The sequence below is a fragment of the Cryptomeria japonica genome, chromosome 8 (assembly GCF_030272615.1).
Source record: "Cryptomeria japonica chromosome 8, Sugi_1.0, whole genome shotgun sequence".
In the NCBI taxonomy this organism is placed as follows: domain Eukaryota; kingdom Viridiplantae; phylum Streptophyta; class Pinopsida; order Cupressales; family Cupressaceae; genus Cryptomeria; species Cryptomeria japonica.
The window spans coordinates 183,880,286-183,895,561 of NC_081412.1; positions in this window are offsets into that span (position 1 = coordinate 183,880,286).

A 15,276-nucleotide genomic window follows, 5' to 3' on the forward strand; every position below is an offset into this window, starting at 1 on the left:
ACTCTCAATGATCTTTTTTGTTCTCTTGTTATAACATTTTAAAGCCTTACTCTTCGTAGAGTAACCAAGAAAAATACCTTCATCACACTTTGCATCAAACTTTCCATTGTAATCATCACGTTTAATGAAACATCTACTCCCAAAAATTTTAAAGTAACTTATAGTAGGATTATTTCCATGCCATAATTCATAAGGTGTTTTGTTGTTACCTTTCTTGACAAGTACCCGGTTCAAAGTGTAAACAACAGTGCTAACTGCTTTTCTCCAAAATATTTTTAGTGCTTCACTTAAATCAGCATGGTTCTAGAAGCTTCAACAATTGTTCTATTCATCGTCTCTACTATCCCATTCTATTGTGGAGTTCTAGGAGCTGACATCTACCTCTTGATTCCCTGTTCATCACAGAACTTCATAAATTCATCAGAAGTAAATTCTCCTCCCTGATCAGATCTCAGACATTTCAAATTCGTCCCAGTTTCTTTCGCAACTAAAGCTTTGAATGCTTTGAATTTACTGAATGCCTCTGACTTTTCTCTCAGAAAATTTGCCCACATCATCTTGGAAAAATCATCAGTGAAAATCATGAAATATATATCACCAAAATAACTCTTAGTCCTCATAGGACCACAAAGATCAGTATGAACCAAATCAAGAATATTTTCTGAAGAGAAATACTTACTCTAAGATATATAAGTCATCTTACCCATCTGATAGTCTTTACATAACACATTATCCATTTTTACAAGCTAGGGAAAACCTCTCATAATTCTAGACTTACTAACCTTTATCAAATTGTCAAAATTCACATGACAAAATATCTTGTGCCATAACCAGTTGTCCTTAATATTTTCCACAAAATAACTATTCACATTAGTATTCAGATGAAAAATATTACCTCTTGTCTGCTTTCCAATAATCCTGCATACTCCACTTTTAAATTCTAGAAGATAACCCTTATCATTTAATTTACCAACACTCAAAAGGTTATGTTTCAATCCATCAACCCAAAAGACATCATCTGCATTGCTTTTTTCATTTAATAAAATAGTTCCTTTAACTTTAACCATGTAGGGTGAGTTGTTACCAGATCTTACCACACCGCCATCAAATTCTTCAAGTGATAAGAACTTGTTTTTATCATCAGTGATGTGGTGTGAGCAACCACTATCAACTATACATTCATCACTGCTACCCATGTGAGACACTGATGCCTTTTGATCAGTTAGATCTTCCTTCACAACAACAAACACTATCTCCTAATTGCCTTCTTCTTTTGATTCTTGATTAGTCATACCTTCATCAACTGCAACATAGCATTGTTTCTGTCCTTTTCCTTTAAATTTTTTGAACTTCTCTTTCTTATCAATGTTAGGACAGTTAGTAGCTATATGTCCAATTTTATTGCAAGAGAAACACTTCAAGGGTAATTTAAATTTGTACTTACCGGTGCCTCTAGGAAATTATTTTTCCAATAGTGCCTCAAGTTCCATCAGATGATCTTCATTATTATCCCCAATTTTACTACCGCCGTGACTTGACCTGCAGTCATGATCATGAAAAATATCCTTTCCTTTCCTAACAGATGTACCGGTAACAGAGGCTTTAAAATAAAATTCAGACAGTTTTGAAAAACTATTATCAAAATTGTTTAACTCAAATACAATCAACTTTCCAATAAGAGAATCAACAGGGACTTTGTCTTTATAAATAGATCTTAGTTCTTGAACTGTAGAAAATCTAATAGCATATTGTGGTAGGAGAGTTCTAAGCATTTTACTAACAATAATATCATCATCAATCTTTCCTTTGACACTCTTAATACCACCTACAACTTCATTATTCATTTGACCATATTGTGCAATGTTCTCACCATCAACCATTTTCATGCCATTAAATTTGCCTCTTAAACTTTCTTCCTTAGCTCTTTGAACATGTCCATTTCTCCCATACCTCAAATGCAGTTTCTAGTCCATGAATACCTATATACTTAGAATCAAATAAAGTACTTACAATTACTTCCAAGGCTTGAATGTTTCCTTGTTGTTATTTAAGCTCATCCAGTGTCAAGAGGTTGGTAGTAGGAGAAACATACTTGTTTACCACATGATTATAATATTGAGCACCCAATCCTTTAATGTATATCTTCATCTGGTCTTTCCATATCTGGTAGTTGTCCATTGTAAACTTGGGACCCTCCTTCATCATCTTTCTTTGGGATCTTTCCCTTAAGCTATTAAGCTTTCTGCACACAGATGACCAATCCTCTGATACTAGTTGTTAATCTTAGAGGATCTAGTTAATACCGAAAGAGGGGTGACTTAGTATTAACAAGAATTTCAAACTTAAAACTCAACCTTATAAAACTTCACCAAATCAATCATGAAGAAGTAATAAACTCTTTACCAGTATTGGTAATCATTGATAATCATCTACTAAACTAATTTATCATATCTGCACATTAAGTGTTCATAAACATGCATTAACTGAAAATGAAACATAACAACACATAAAAAAATTCACCATATGAATACCATGTTTTTCACATGGAAATCTAAATAGGGAAAAATCACGGTGAGAATTGGTACCCACAAATATTTTGCACTCTTTCAGAATGTGCCTTGTTAGGAGCCAAGCTCGATTAGAAGCTTACAATGATGCCCTGTTAGGAGCAGACCATGTTAGGAGTCATCCAATTAAAGGATTTGGATAATGAGCCCTATTAGCAGCTATGACCTGTTAGGATCAACCTCGCAAGAGGAATTAACACTCAGATCTTGAGCTAACCGGTTAAGGGATTTACAATGTAAGGCATATTAGGACCTACCCATTTAAGGGATTTTAGGTGTTGCAATTGTTAGAGAACAACAATGAATGATTTGGGTATAGCACTTAACTTCTTGCTTGGTCATATCCAATTCTACTCCAAATTTACAACACTTTGGTAGATCTCTCACACTTTGGTTCGGCTTCACATACTTCTCAAAACCACCAACACAACAAACATCAATTGTACCGACATAAATAACCTTTACAAATTAGTCGGTTAAAAACAACCCTAAGAATTACATCATAGATCATCATAGATCTTAACAACACATTATATATCATCATATGGATCATTACAATAAATTACAAATCAATGTCAACCATTGAGTGATCGTAACTCATTACAACAACTCGATTTGATACAAAGTCAAACTCTTAGCTCATTCCGCTAAGCACTTTGCACATTCCCAAGAAATTCCATCTTGATCACACCAAAACATAATTCAAACACTTCACGTGGGTTGTGCGATGTCATCACCAACTTATCAACTTGATGTAGATCACCACCAAACCAAAAATCATTACCGGTTAAGAGAATTCCTTACCGGTCCTTAAACCCTTCTAAAATCCTAGCAAAAATATAATAGAAATCATAAACATGACTTCTAGTAACCAAAAAATGACACGGTTCCAATCAGATACATATTACAATGATACAAACTCACATTCTAATCCACAACAGTTTAATCATCACCAATCTCCAAAATCAATCAAAACATCTCCTCGTTTACTAGTTAAGGTCCCAATTCTCAGTTTACTATCCTCAATACTGGTAAGGCATTTCCGGTAGACCAAAAAGACTAAGATGACAAAATACAACATAGTAGACATCAGTTGCAATCAATAATAACACAAATAACTGATCAAAGTCATCTAATCAAGTAATCTTAATCTCTTCATCACAATGTCATCATAAATAGTCCTTTATCGGTTCAACCATCATTTTTCATTTGCATCAGTTATGCCAAACATACCAACAACATGATCCTTGAATAGTCATCAATTAGTAACATGAAATACATGTCACCCTACAAGCTTCCCACTCTAGAGGGACCACACAAATCAATATGCACAAGATCCAATATCCATTAGAAGTCTATTATTTTCTTTTGAAAGAGACTCTTGTCTGCTTCCATAATTGACATTCCTTACATACTAGATTAGTAGGATTTACAATATTAGGAAGATCTCTTACAAATTGAGTGGAACTTATCTTAACCATGCAATCAAAACTTACATGACACATTCTACTATGCCATAACCAACTTTCATCAACTTGAGAAATTAGACAACTTTTACCACCACCATTCAACTGAAAGATATTACATTTAGTCTTTGTACTTGATGTAATTTCAATTCCGAAGCATACTAAAGATCTTGCATTTTCCATTCTTGAATTGCAAATCATATCCCTTATCAACCATCTGTCATCTCCATAGAGCCACTACCATGGATTATACCAGCTTTGTCATCTCCAAATCTTACTACACCACCATCATACTTTTCCATACTCACAAACTTACTCTTATCACTTGTCATATGATGAGAACAACCAAACCCATTCATCCTTCTCTTCAACTTTAGCAGCTAAAGCTTTCTCTTCAACAATGCAGCTAGTAGAATAAATAGTCACTAGATCATTTTCCTTGATAGAAATGAACACCCATTCATCTCTTTAATTTCCTGTCTCAAACTCATCATCTGTCACACCTTCATCAGTAGGAAAGTAACACTTCTTATATTTAGGCTTATAGGGCTTAAATGGCTTCTTAGGATTTTTATCTCTTTCTGGACAGCTTGAGGAAAAATGTCCTATCTTATTGCATGAAAAAAATTTAAGAGAAAGCTTACCCTCATACTTACCATCACCTTTAGGTAATCTTTTAGAAATCAGGGCTTCAAGCTCTTCAAGCTCTCTTTCATCTTCTTCAAGATCTCTCATCTCCTTCTCATATCTGGATACTCTTGTTGAACTTTCTCCTGGATCATATTTCTTCTTCCTGGATACAGTAGCTTTGATTGCAGATTCAAATTTAGGAGGGGTTTCACCAAATTCGCTCAACTCAAAAGCAACAAGCTTACAAATCAGCATGTCTCTAGTCACATCTGTCATAGTCTGAATCTCTTTTATAGCAAGCAACAACCTTATGCTTGTAAGCAAGAGGCAAGGATCTCAGCACCTAAGAAACAATCTTTGATTCTTCTAGCACACCACTAACACATCCAATATTCAACACAAGCTCATTCACTTTCTCCATAAAGGAGGTAATGTTCTCGTCTTCACCCATCTTTAGAATCTCATACTTTCATTTCAATCTCTACAACTTAGAAACTTTCACACGGCTATCACCTTCATACAAAGTCTCTAACTTCTTCCATATCTCATGAGCAGTCTACAAATCCATCACATTAGTTATCTTAGAATTATATAAGGCACTCAAAAATGCATCCTTATCTCTAATATTGAATCCATCTTCCTTTATCTCATCCAGAGTGGTAGGACCATTTTGAGGAGCATTATACACATTCTTAGTAATCACCCAATAGTCTTCACCGATGCATCTCAAATGACATTCCATCTAGTTCTTCTAGAGAGTGTAATTCATTCCATCAAATCTTGGACTATCCTTCTTAAAATAATAGGTTTCCATCTTGGATCTCCTCAAGTGGTCAAGCTTCTTGCAAAGGATCTAGCTTTGATACCAATTTTGGCAACAATGCAACAATCTGAGAGGGAGGGTGAATAAGTTTTCTCTCAAATCCTACACAACTCAAACTTAAATTCACATCTGATTATTAACAATGAAATTATAAACTATCACCACATCAATAACACACATAACACCAATTATTTTGATGTGGAAAACCCGATTAAAGGAAAAACCACAATAGGCACCTACCCACGATGAGACAATACCATGTTAGGAGTAAGTCTAAATATTACAATGGGAAATGCACATGCATTCAAGCACATTGCCTAGAGCTCACTGTTCAAATACAAAACAAGAAGGGCTACAACCCTAAAGAAGGCTCACTTCCTTACAAGACTCAGAAAACAATCCGTATTACATGGGCTATGAAAATAGCATCTCCCAAATGCCTGATTACGGTTCTGGTTAAGCACAATCTGATCTACTCTGCCACACACTTCTGAAAGATGATAGCACTTGTTCACACACTTACTCAATCACACACTTGCAGATACAACATAGATACCAAGAAAATACATCTCAAAAATTAATATTACATATATTTATTCAAATCATCAACCTATATTTCAAGGTCGGCTAAACCCTCAATGCAAATTATAAAACAATAACCTCACATGCTACAATAATACATGCGGACTAAAAAATTTTCACCTAAGATAGTTTGTACTTAAACCAATGTCACAAACATGCAACACCTTCAACAATTACACCTCAATCATCCGCAACATGCTACAATCACCAAGAATATCGCATAATACGAAGAACACCACTGGATCAAGAAATAATCAATATCATGCACAACGATTAGTGTGGACCATAAAAATGGATAGAACTCAATCTAGAAACATCCACAAGTAATGTCAATTGTGTTGGTATTTTGGTATGGTTTTGTCATCGATGTCAACACCTACTAACACTTATCAACTCTGGCACTTTGGAGAATCAGCAACATTCACTAACAAGCAAATGACTCATGCATAGTCACCGGTATCTGGAACACCGGCAAGACATAATGATCACCAACACATGGAATGGCATGGGAAACACTTGGTTATGTCGAAGACAGCATTTGGACACTTTGTCTTAAAGATTTGTTTATTGGCATATTCGTATTAGCATATTTGCTGTTACCGACAAATAGGTCCAGGTTATACACCGACAGGCTTATCTTTTCCAGATCAACATGGCACGCTATGAAGATGATTTATTATTGTTGTAAATGCATTAAGCCGACATGCTGAATTGCTTATTACATCGGGCATTAATTTATTTGTAAATTAATTTTATTGTAATATCCTTTAGAGCCGACCTACTAAAATTGGTCCTAGGTTATGATATAAATGCAAGATCTTATTTGTAAGATTGAATGTGGAATGCAAAAAAGGATTGTGTGAAGGTATATGCGAGAATAAGAAAAGCTATACATGTAGACATCATTTGAAGGTTGAAGGAGGGTTTTTGTGAAGACAATCAGAACTACACTGGTACTGAATCCAGCATAGAAGATGCTAATTTAAGCAGTACATTCTTATTGGATTTAACCATCCAATTGTAGTCAGTGTGACTCCTATTTTATGTTTGAGCAGTGAGCTCTAGGCGCTTGACCTTTCTGCATGTGCAGACCCCATTTGTATACACTTACTATCTGTAGTAGTATCATCTGATTGTGGGTAAGGTTTCCCACCGTGGTTTTTCCCCTTACAGGGTTTCCATGTACAAATATTGGTGTTATGTGTTCTGGATGACTTTGTCTTTTTGTTTCATGCATTAATCTTTACCGATACTGCAATTATCTGATAAAAATGTCCACTGGTATAAAAGACTGGTTCACCAGTATTAAGCAGTAAGTTGGTTAAGTTGTTTTGTTTTGAATTTACATATTTGCTGTTACTGGCAAATAGGTCCAGGCTATACACCGATAGGTTTATCTTTTCCAGATCAGCATGGCACGCTATGAAGATGACTTATTATTGTTGTAATTGCATTAAGCCGACATGGTGAATCGATTATTGCATCGGGTATCAATTGATTTGTAAAATGATTTTATTGTATTATCCTTTAGAGCTGACCTATTAAAATTGGTCTTAGGGTATGGTATAAATGTAAGATCTTATTTGTAACATCGAATGTGTAATGCGAAAAAGGATTGTGTGAAGGAATATGCAAGAATAAGCAGAGCTATACACACATACATCATTTGAAGGTAAAGCAAGGTTTTTGTGAAAGCATATCAGAACTACACTGGTACTGAATCCAACATAGAAGATGCTAATTTAAGCAGTACATTCTTATTGGATTTAACCATCCAATTATAGTCAGTGTGACTTCTATTTTGTGTTTGAGAAGTGAGCTCTTGGCGCTTGACCTTTCTGCATGTGCAGACCCCATTTGTATACACTTACTATCTGCAGTAGTATCATCTGATTGTGGGTAAGGTTTCCCACTATGGTTTTTCCCCTTATAGGGTTTCCATGTACAAATATTGGTGTTATGTGTTGTGGATAACTTTTTCCTTTTGTTTCATGCATTAATCTTTACCGGTATTGCAATTAACTGATAAAACTGTCTACCGGTATAAAAGGCTAGTTTATCTCTATTAATAAATAAGTTGGTTAAGTTGTTTTTGGTTTGAATTTATTTGACAACTGATTCACCCCCCCCTCTCAATTGTCTTCGGGACCTAACAATTGGTATTAGAGCCTAGTCCTCTTTTTGCAGAAGTTTAACAGCTTGAGGAGATCCAATGTCTAGCAACTAGTTGCAACTAGAGAAACTATTTTCAAAGCCTAGTCCTCTTTTTGTAGAAGTTTAACAGCTTGAGGAGATCCAATGTCTATCTTGTGTTTGAGCAGTGAGCTCTAGGCGCTTGGCCTTTCTACATGTGCAGACCCCATTTATATACACTTACTATCTGTAGTAGTATCATCTGATTGTGGGTAAGGTTTCCCACCATGGTTTTTCCCCTTATAGGGTTTCCACGTACAAATATTGGTGTTATTTGTTGTGGATGACTTTGTCCTTTTGTTTTATGCATTAATCTTTACCGGTATTGCAATTAACTGATAAAACTATCTACTGGTATAAAAGACTGGTTTACTGGTATTAAGCAATAAGTTGGTTAAGTTGTTTTTGGTTTGAATTTATTTGACAACTTATTCACCCCCCCCTCTCAGTTGTCTCCGGGACCTAACAAATTGCACCAGAAACAACCACAACATAACATCTTACTAGAATATTCATCATCATTATATCGAACCTCGAGAACATCAACTAAACTAACTGTCAAATTGAAAGATTGACTTGTGGACATCCAAATCATGAACCATCAAAATTAAGGACACATATGAATATCCCAAACACTCTGCCAAATCCGCACAATAAGATATTGCAATTCTAGAGAAATATAGAGTAGAAACTAGAATACCGAATAACACAAACCGTTGAATAACATCCTTAATACCGGACCAGACAACACAATCAAATCATCATGTAAAACGCTAAAACTTCTACTAAATCAACTAGAGATAAATATCTCTAAACTTATTAAACTGCAACATCTCAACTGCAACACACTGGCCAAACCAACTCATCCAATTTGACTGCAATACTAGAATACACAGAAGAATATTTTGACATCAATCACAACACATCATTCCAACAAACTTCTCAACAATATCTAATAGAGTTTACAACAAATGAATTTCAAGATTATTGTGAGCTACATGGAATTAAGAGGCAATACTCTGCTCCTAGAACACCACAACAAAATGGTATTGTGGAAAGAAAGAATATGACAGTCAAGGAAATGGCTAGAACAATGCTAAATGAGTCAAATCTGGCTAATGTTTATTGGAAGGAGGCAATCCACACAACTATCTACACACTTAATAGGGTACAATGGAGAGTGAGCAACAAAATGACTCCATATGAGCTAAGGTATGACAAGAAAGCCTCAGTCAAATACTTCAATATTTTTGGAAGTAAATGTTTCATCAAAAGAGATGAGGATGGATTAGGAAGTTTTGATGCAAGGTACGATGAAGGCATCTTTTTAGGCTACTCAACTCATAGAAAGGCTTACAAATGTCTCAACAAATGCCTTAAGAAAGTTATTGAAAGAATAAATGTAAGATTTGATGAGGACTTACATAAAAGAAAGAAAAATATGGTAAATTAGATTGAGGAACCATTTGATGAAGATGAAGAGCAATCTGAAAGTGAAGAAGAAGTTACTAACAAGCCCCCAAATAGATATGTGCAAAAGAACCATCCTGAAGATCATATCATTGGCAACAAGAATGAAGGTGTATAAAGAAGGAGAAAACATGCAAGGAACAATGAACAAGTCAATTTTTGTCTCATGACTCAAATGGAATCAAAAAACTATGATGAAGCTAGCAAGAGTGAGAAATGGGTGAAGGCAATGGACAAAGAGTTGTAGCAGATTGAAAAGAATCAAACTTGGGATTTAGTACCAAGGCCAATTGATAAGAATGTCATTGGGAAAAAGTGGGTCTATAGGAACAAAGTGAATGAAGATGGCAAGGTGATAAGGAACAAGGCTAGGCTTGTATGCAAAGGATACTCACAAGTAGAAGGCATAGATTTTGAAGAAACATTTACCCCTGTTGCTAGACTTGAAGCCATTAGAATATTTTTGGCTTTTTCAGACTCCAAAGGTTATAAAGTATATAAAATGGATGTAAAATTTGCATTCCTAAATGGAAATCTTGAAGAAGAGGTGTACATTGAGCAGATTCAAGGATTTCAATTGTATAAGAATGATAATTTTGTTTGCAAACTCAGGAAAGCTTTGTATGGGTTGAAACAAGCACCCAAAGAATGGTACTCTAGGTTGGACACGTATCTACATCAACAAGCTTCAAAAAGTGATGTGCTCATAGAAACTTGTATATCAAAATAGATGGTGATCTCATGATCATAGTTGTTGTGTATGTAGATGAGATTATCTTTGCTAGAAATAAGGATGTCTTGTGTAAAGAATTTGCTAATCAAATGCAATCAAAGTTTGAAATGTTATTGTTAGGAGAGTTGTCCTACTTAACTTGCAAATATGTAAATTAACCAAAGGTACATTCATCTCACAAACCAAGTATTCTAAGGACATCTTGAAGAAGTTCCAAATGGAAGATAGTAAGCCGGTTATTACACCCATGGTGATTGGATGCAAACTAAGAGAAGATGACGAGTCACCTAATGTTGATCAGATTGTGTATAGATGAATGATTATAATATTGTTGTATCTAAGTGCCTCTAGGCCTAATACCATACAAGCAGTGTACATGGTGGCTAGATTTCAAGCTACCCCAAAGCAAGCTCATGTGAGTGTTGTGAGAAGAATCTTGAGAGATCTACATGGTATACTTGATTATGGCTTGTGGTATCCAAAGAGTGATGAATTTACTTTGCAAGCCTACACAGATGCAAATTGGGTAGGTTGTGTGGATGACAGGAAGAACACTAGCGGTGAAGCTTTCTTCCTTGGTGACAAATTGGTCTCATGGCACAACAATAAACAAGAATCCATTTTCTTATCTACTACAGAAGCTGAATAGATAGTTATTGCTACATGTTGCTCACAAGTTCTTTGGATGAAACAAACACTCAAAGACATCCAATTAGACTATGCTAATCCAATCTCCATAAAATATGATAATTCAAGTGAAATCAACATCTCCAAGAACCCATTCATGCACTCAAGAAGAAAACATATAGCTATCAAGTATCGTTTCTTTAGGAATTAGGTAGCTGAAAAAGAAGTCAAGGTTGAATATGTCAATACTGGTGAGAAAGTGGTTGATATCTTCATAAAACTCCTACCTAAGGGCACCTTTGAATATCTCAAGCTAAGGTTGGGAGTTGTCCCTCCTTTCAACACTTAAGTGGTATCAGAGAACTGGGTTATGGGTTCGAATCCCACCGGTCATGCTGTGTGGGGGATTGTTACCCTCTAGTCGGTAATAGACATTTAGTGATAACCTTAGGATTTGAGACATATGCATAACCACCTACTGTGGATCCTTGTCTCTATCCGTTGTGGCATTCGTTGATAGCTTGAGCTTTTGGCATAGCGGAAATGGTGTCCAATACACAAATCAATCAAACACTCAAGATAATGATGCTAGAAAGGAAATTAATGAAGCATAATTGACAAAGCTCTAAAAATGAAAACTCCATATTGTTCCCTTGATTTGATTATCCTTCAATTTTATGTGTGCTTGATGATATTGCAACTATTCTATTTTTTCTCCATGATGTGGGATTATGCAAATTGGGCTCAAAACATGAATGTGGGATGGTTGGATATGAGCATGTAACTTGCATGATAATGGTATGGGTATGAAAAGGGTAGATAAAATGATGCATTATGATGGTATGAAAATGAGTGTGTGTATGTGTGTGTATCAAATCCATAAAAACAGGAGGGTTTAGATAGGATTGGATTGGAGAGGAAGGGAGGTTGGGACTGAGATACTTGTCCTCAAAGAGGACAAGTGGCAAGCCTCAAGGTGCCATGTGGAATGAGATTCCACACTTTTCTCAACCAGGAGTGCCAAGTGTCCCTAGAAGGGACAAGTGCCAAGGAGAGGGATGTCATGTGTCCCAAAAGACACATGTCCATTTTGAGAGATGGCCACCTAAAATGGGTTTCAATTTCCTAAATATTAGGAAATTAGGAATGTGCACACACATGTGAGGGGAGAGGTTAGAGAGGATAGGTTTGGTTAGGTGGATAGGGTTGGTTAGAATCCAATAGTTAGGCCATGGGTTAGGTTAGGAGGCATGTCGGGGAATTAATTGGACATGGCTTTATTTATTAAATTAGGGACAGGATGTCACATATACTTAAAATATGAATTATTTTAATTAATGTAAGTGACCAAGGGAATTAAATTTGATTAAATTGATTAGTCAAATTTAAGTGTACACTATATAATTCCTAAAGATGAGATGGTTGACCATCCTAAAGTCCTTGCATTGATGTCTATGAAACATTTCATTAACCAACCCAGGAACACAACTATGTTGGTCCACATTATTGATAGTCATCATGATGTGATCATGGAATCCCTACTCATGATGGGAAAACAATTACCCTCGGGGTTTGATACCACATAGATTACACCTTGGCAAGGACCCCCCACACCAATTGAACACATAGACACCTCTCACTACTAATCATTGGAGCTTGGTAATGTTAGAGGCAAGTGTCATCACCCCTTGTTCAAATGCCATTCCATTATTGAGTTTAGCCAATCATCCACACAAATTTATGCATCCATTCCACAAAATACCCAACCATCCATTCCTCAAACTATGTTTCAAACCATAACCTAACTCGATCTCTTTGCCACTATTCCCTTGCATACCTCGTATGATTGCAGCTTGATAACCCACTCAATCTACCTCATACAATATGCCTTAGTATTTCACACAAGCTATTTCATATGACATGTCCACAACTGGCCCATCCTCTTACATCACTGCTCCCATTTCACACCAAACTAATGTATTCATCCCACAATAATTTTCAATTCTCCAAATCAAATACAATTTTCTCATCCTTCACAAGAAACTTCCTTTCGACAATCCACCTACATCCCTCACTCCATGTATAATACTTAGTCCACTTCCTATGGCATGCCAAAATCTATCACTTTACCTCCATATTCAACCAACCAAGGATCAATTTAATCCCTTTGTTAGATGCAATGTGTGTTGGCAATATGTTGGATTTCATTAAGTGTTGTCATCGATGTCGACACTGTATCCTAGTTGGAGACTATCCCGGTTGGATCTATCCCACTTAGTCTTGGTGATCATTTTGGTTATGGCTATGATTCTGATCCAATATGATCAATCCTCTGGAATCAGTTTTGGATGCTTATTCTAATGGTTACATGCTTGTTATATTCTGGTGGTTTCATGATTTGGTTATTAATTTTGGTATTTCCAGTTACCAATTGGTTTATGCCTTTACCAGCTAACTTTTGGCTTTACCGGCTTCTAGCTTTCCTGATTGGCTTTACCAGTATGTTGTTTTGGTGACATGGTTAGAGGATTTTGGGTCTGGCTTATGGGATTAGTTTCTATCATGTTGTTGGTGCTTCTTGATCATATCCTGAGCATTTGACAACTTTGCATTGGATGGTGTGCTATTATTGTGGTCCTATTTGGATCCGGTTAAAGTTTCACTGACGGATTCTACCAGCAAGTGAATCATGTTGGATCTTGGTCTTAGAGAAATCCCAGACCTATATAATTATTTTGTTACTTGATTTAAGTCCATGCTATGTAATGTAAATCGTAATATTGGTTTGGTGGTATCATGTGATGTAATTTTTATAATTCTGGGTTTATAGGTTTAGGGTTAAGTCAACCTTGTTAATAAGGTTGATGATCTATATTTATAGGTGACTTATTCATGCAATTTACATGTGGAGGGATAGATGGTTATGGTTGGTTAAGTCTGTATTAACAAAGAAAGGATTATGTGTGAATAAAGTCATATCATTTGGGTGAAGGTTGGGAAAGTTTTGTTGCAGAGCAAACATCAGTGCTTAACCAGAACTATATCAGGCATATGTAGATGCTACTTTCACAGTTCATTATTTTTCAAATTGTAGTCTGATGATTTTGTAAGTCGGTGAGACTTCCCTTTGTGTTGAGCAGTGCGCTCTAGGATATTGGCCTTTCTGCATGTACAGACCCCTTTTTAATTATTCACAATACTACTACAGAGTGTTCATTTGACTATGGGTAGGTTTTCCCATTGTGGTTTTTCCCTTTCTGGGTTTTCCACGTCAAATATTGTTGTTATGTGTGTTGTTCTTTCATGTTATATTCTTCATTGGGTTGTGCTTTGATTTAAGGTTTATATTTGAATTAATTGTTGTTATTGTTAGTAAACTGATTCACCCCTCCTCTCAGTTTACTGCCGGGATCAATGCATTCCAACAATTGGTATCAGAGTGAGGTCCTCTCTGTAGAAGCTTAACCGCTTGAGGAGATCTGATGGAAACTGAATCTAGTTCCACATTCAATTCTTACTAGAAGGAGAGTCCTATATTTTATGGTACAAATTACAATTTATGGAAGGAGTGAATGAAGATTCATCTCAAATGCCTTGGAGCTGAAGTTTGGGAGTTAGTGGAGAAAGGGTATACCTCACGATCCTAATTCTAGAACATCGGCACCTGCTAATGAACAAAAGAGAGCTGAAAATGATGTAAGAGAAAAAGAAGCATTATTAAGTTCCCTATCTGATGAAAAGCTATTGAATTTTGTAGAGTTGGAGAATGCTAAGATGATCTGGACAAAGCTTGAAACTCTTTATGAAGGTGACTAGGTTGTGAAAATTGATAAACTTGAAGGTTTCTGGGTAAGATGTAGAACTTTAAAGATGGAAGAAGATGAGAAGATAAGTTCTTTCATGGATAGAGTCAATGAGATTGTCATAGGTATCAAATTTTGTGGCAGATATGTCAGTGAGGATGAGATAGTGTCAAAAGTTCTAAGAGTTCTACCTCTAGCTTACAAAATGAAGGCTATTGCTATCAATGAACTCCAGACAAATTAAATTACCCATGTGACCAGAGAAACATTACTTGGGAAATCGGCTGCTTTTGAACTTGAAGAACTTGGATATCAAAGTGTTGCTAAAATTGAGACTACAGTTAGAGCATCTACATCTGGTAAACAGAACATAGATTGGAAA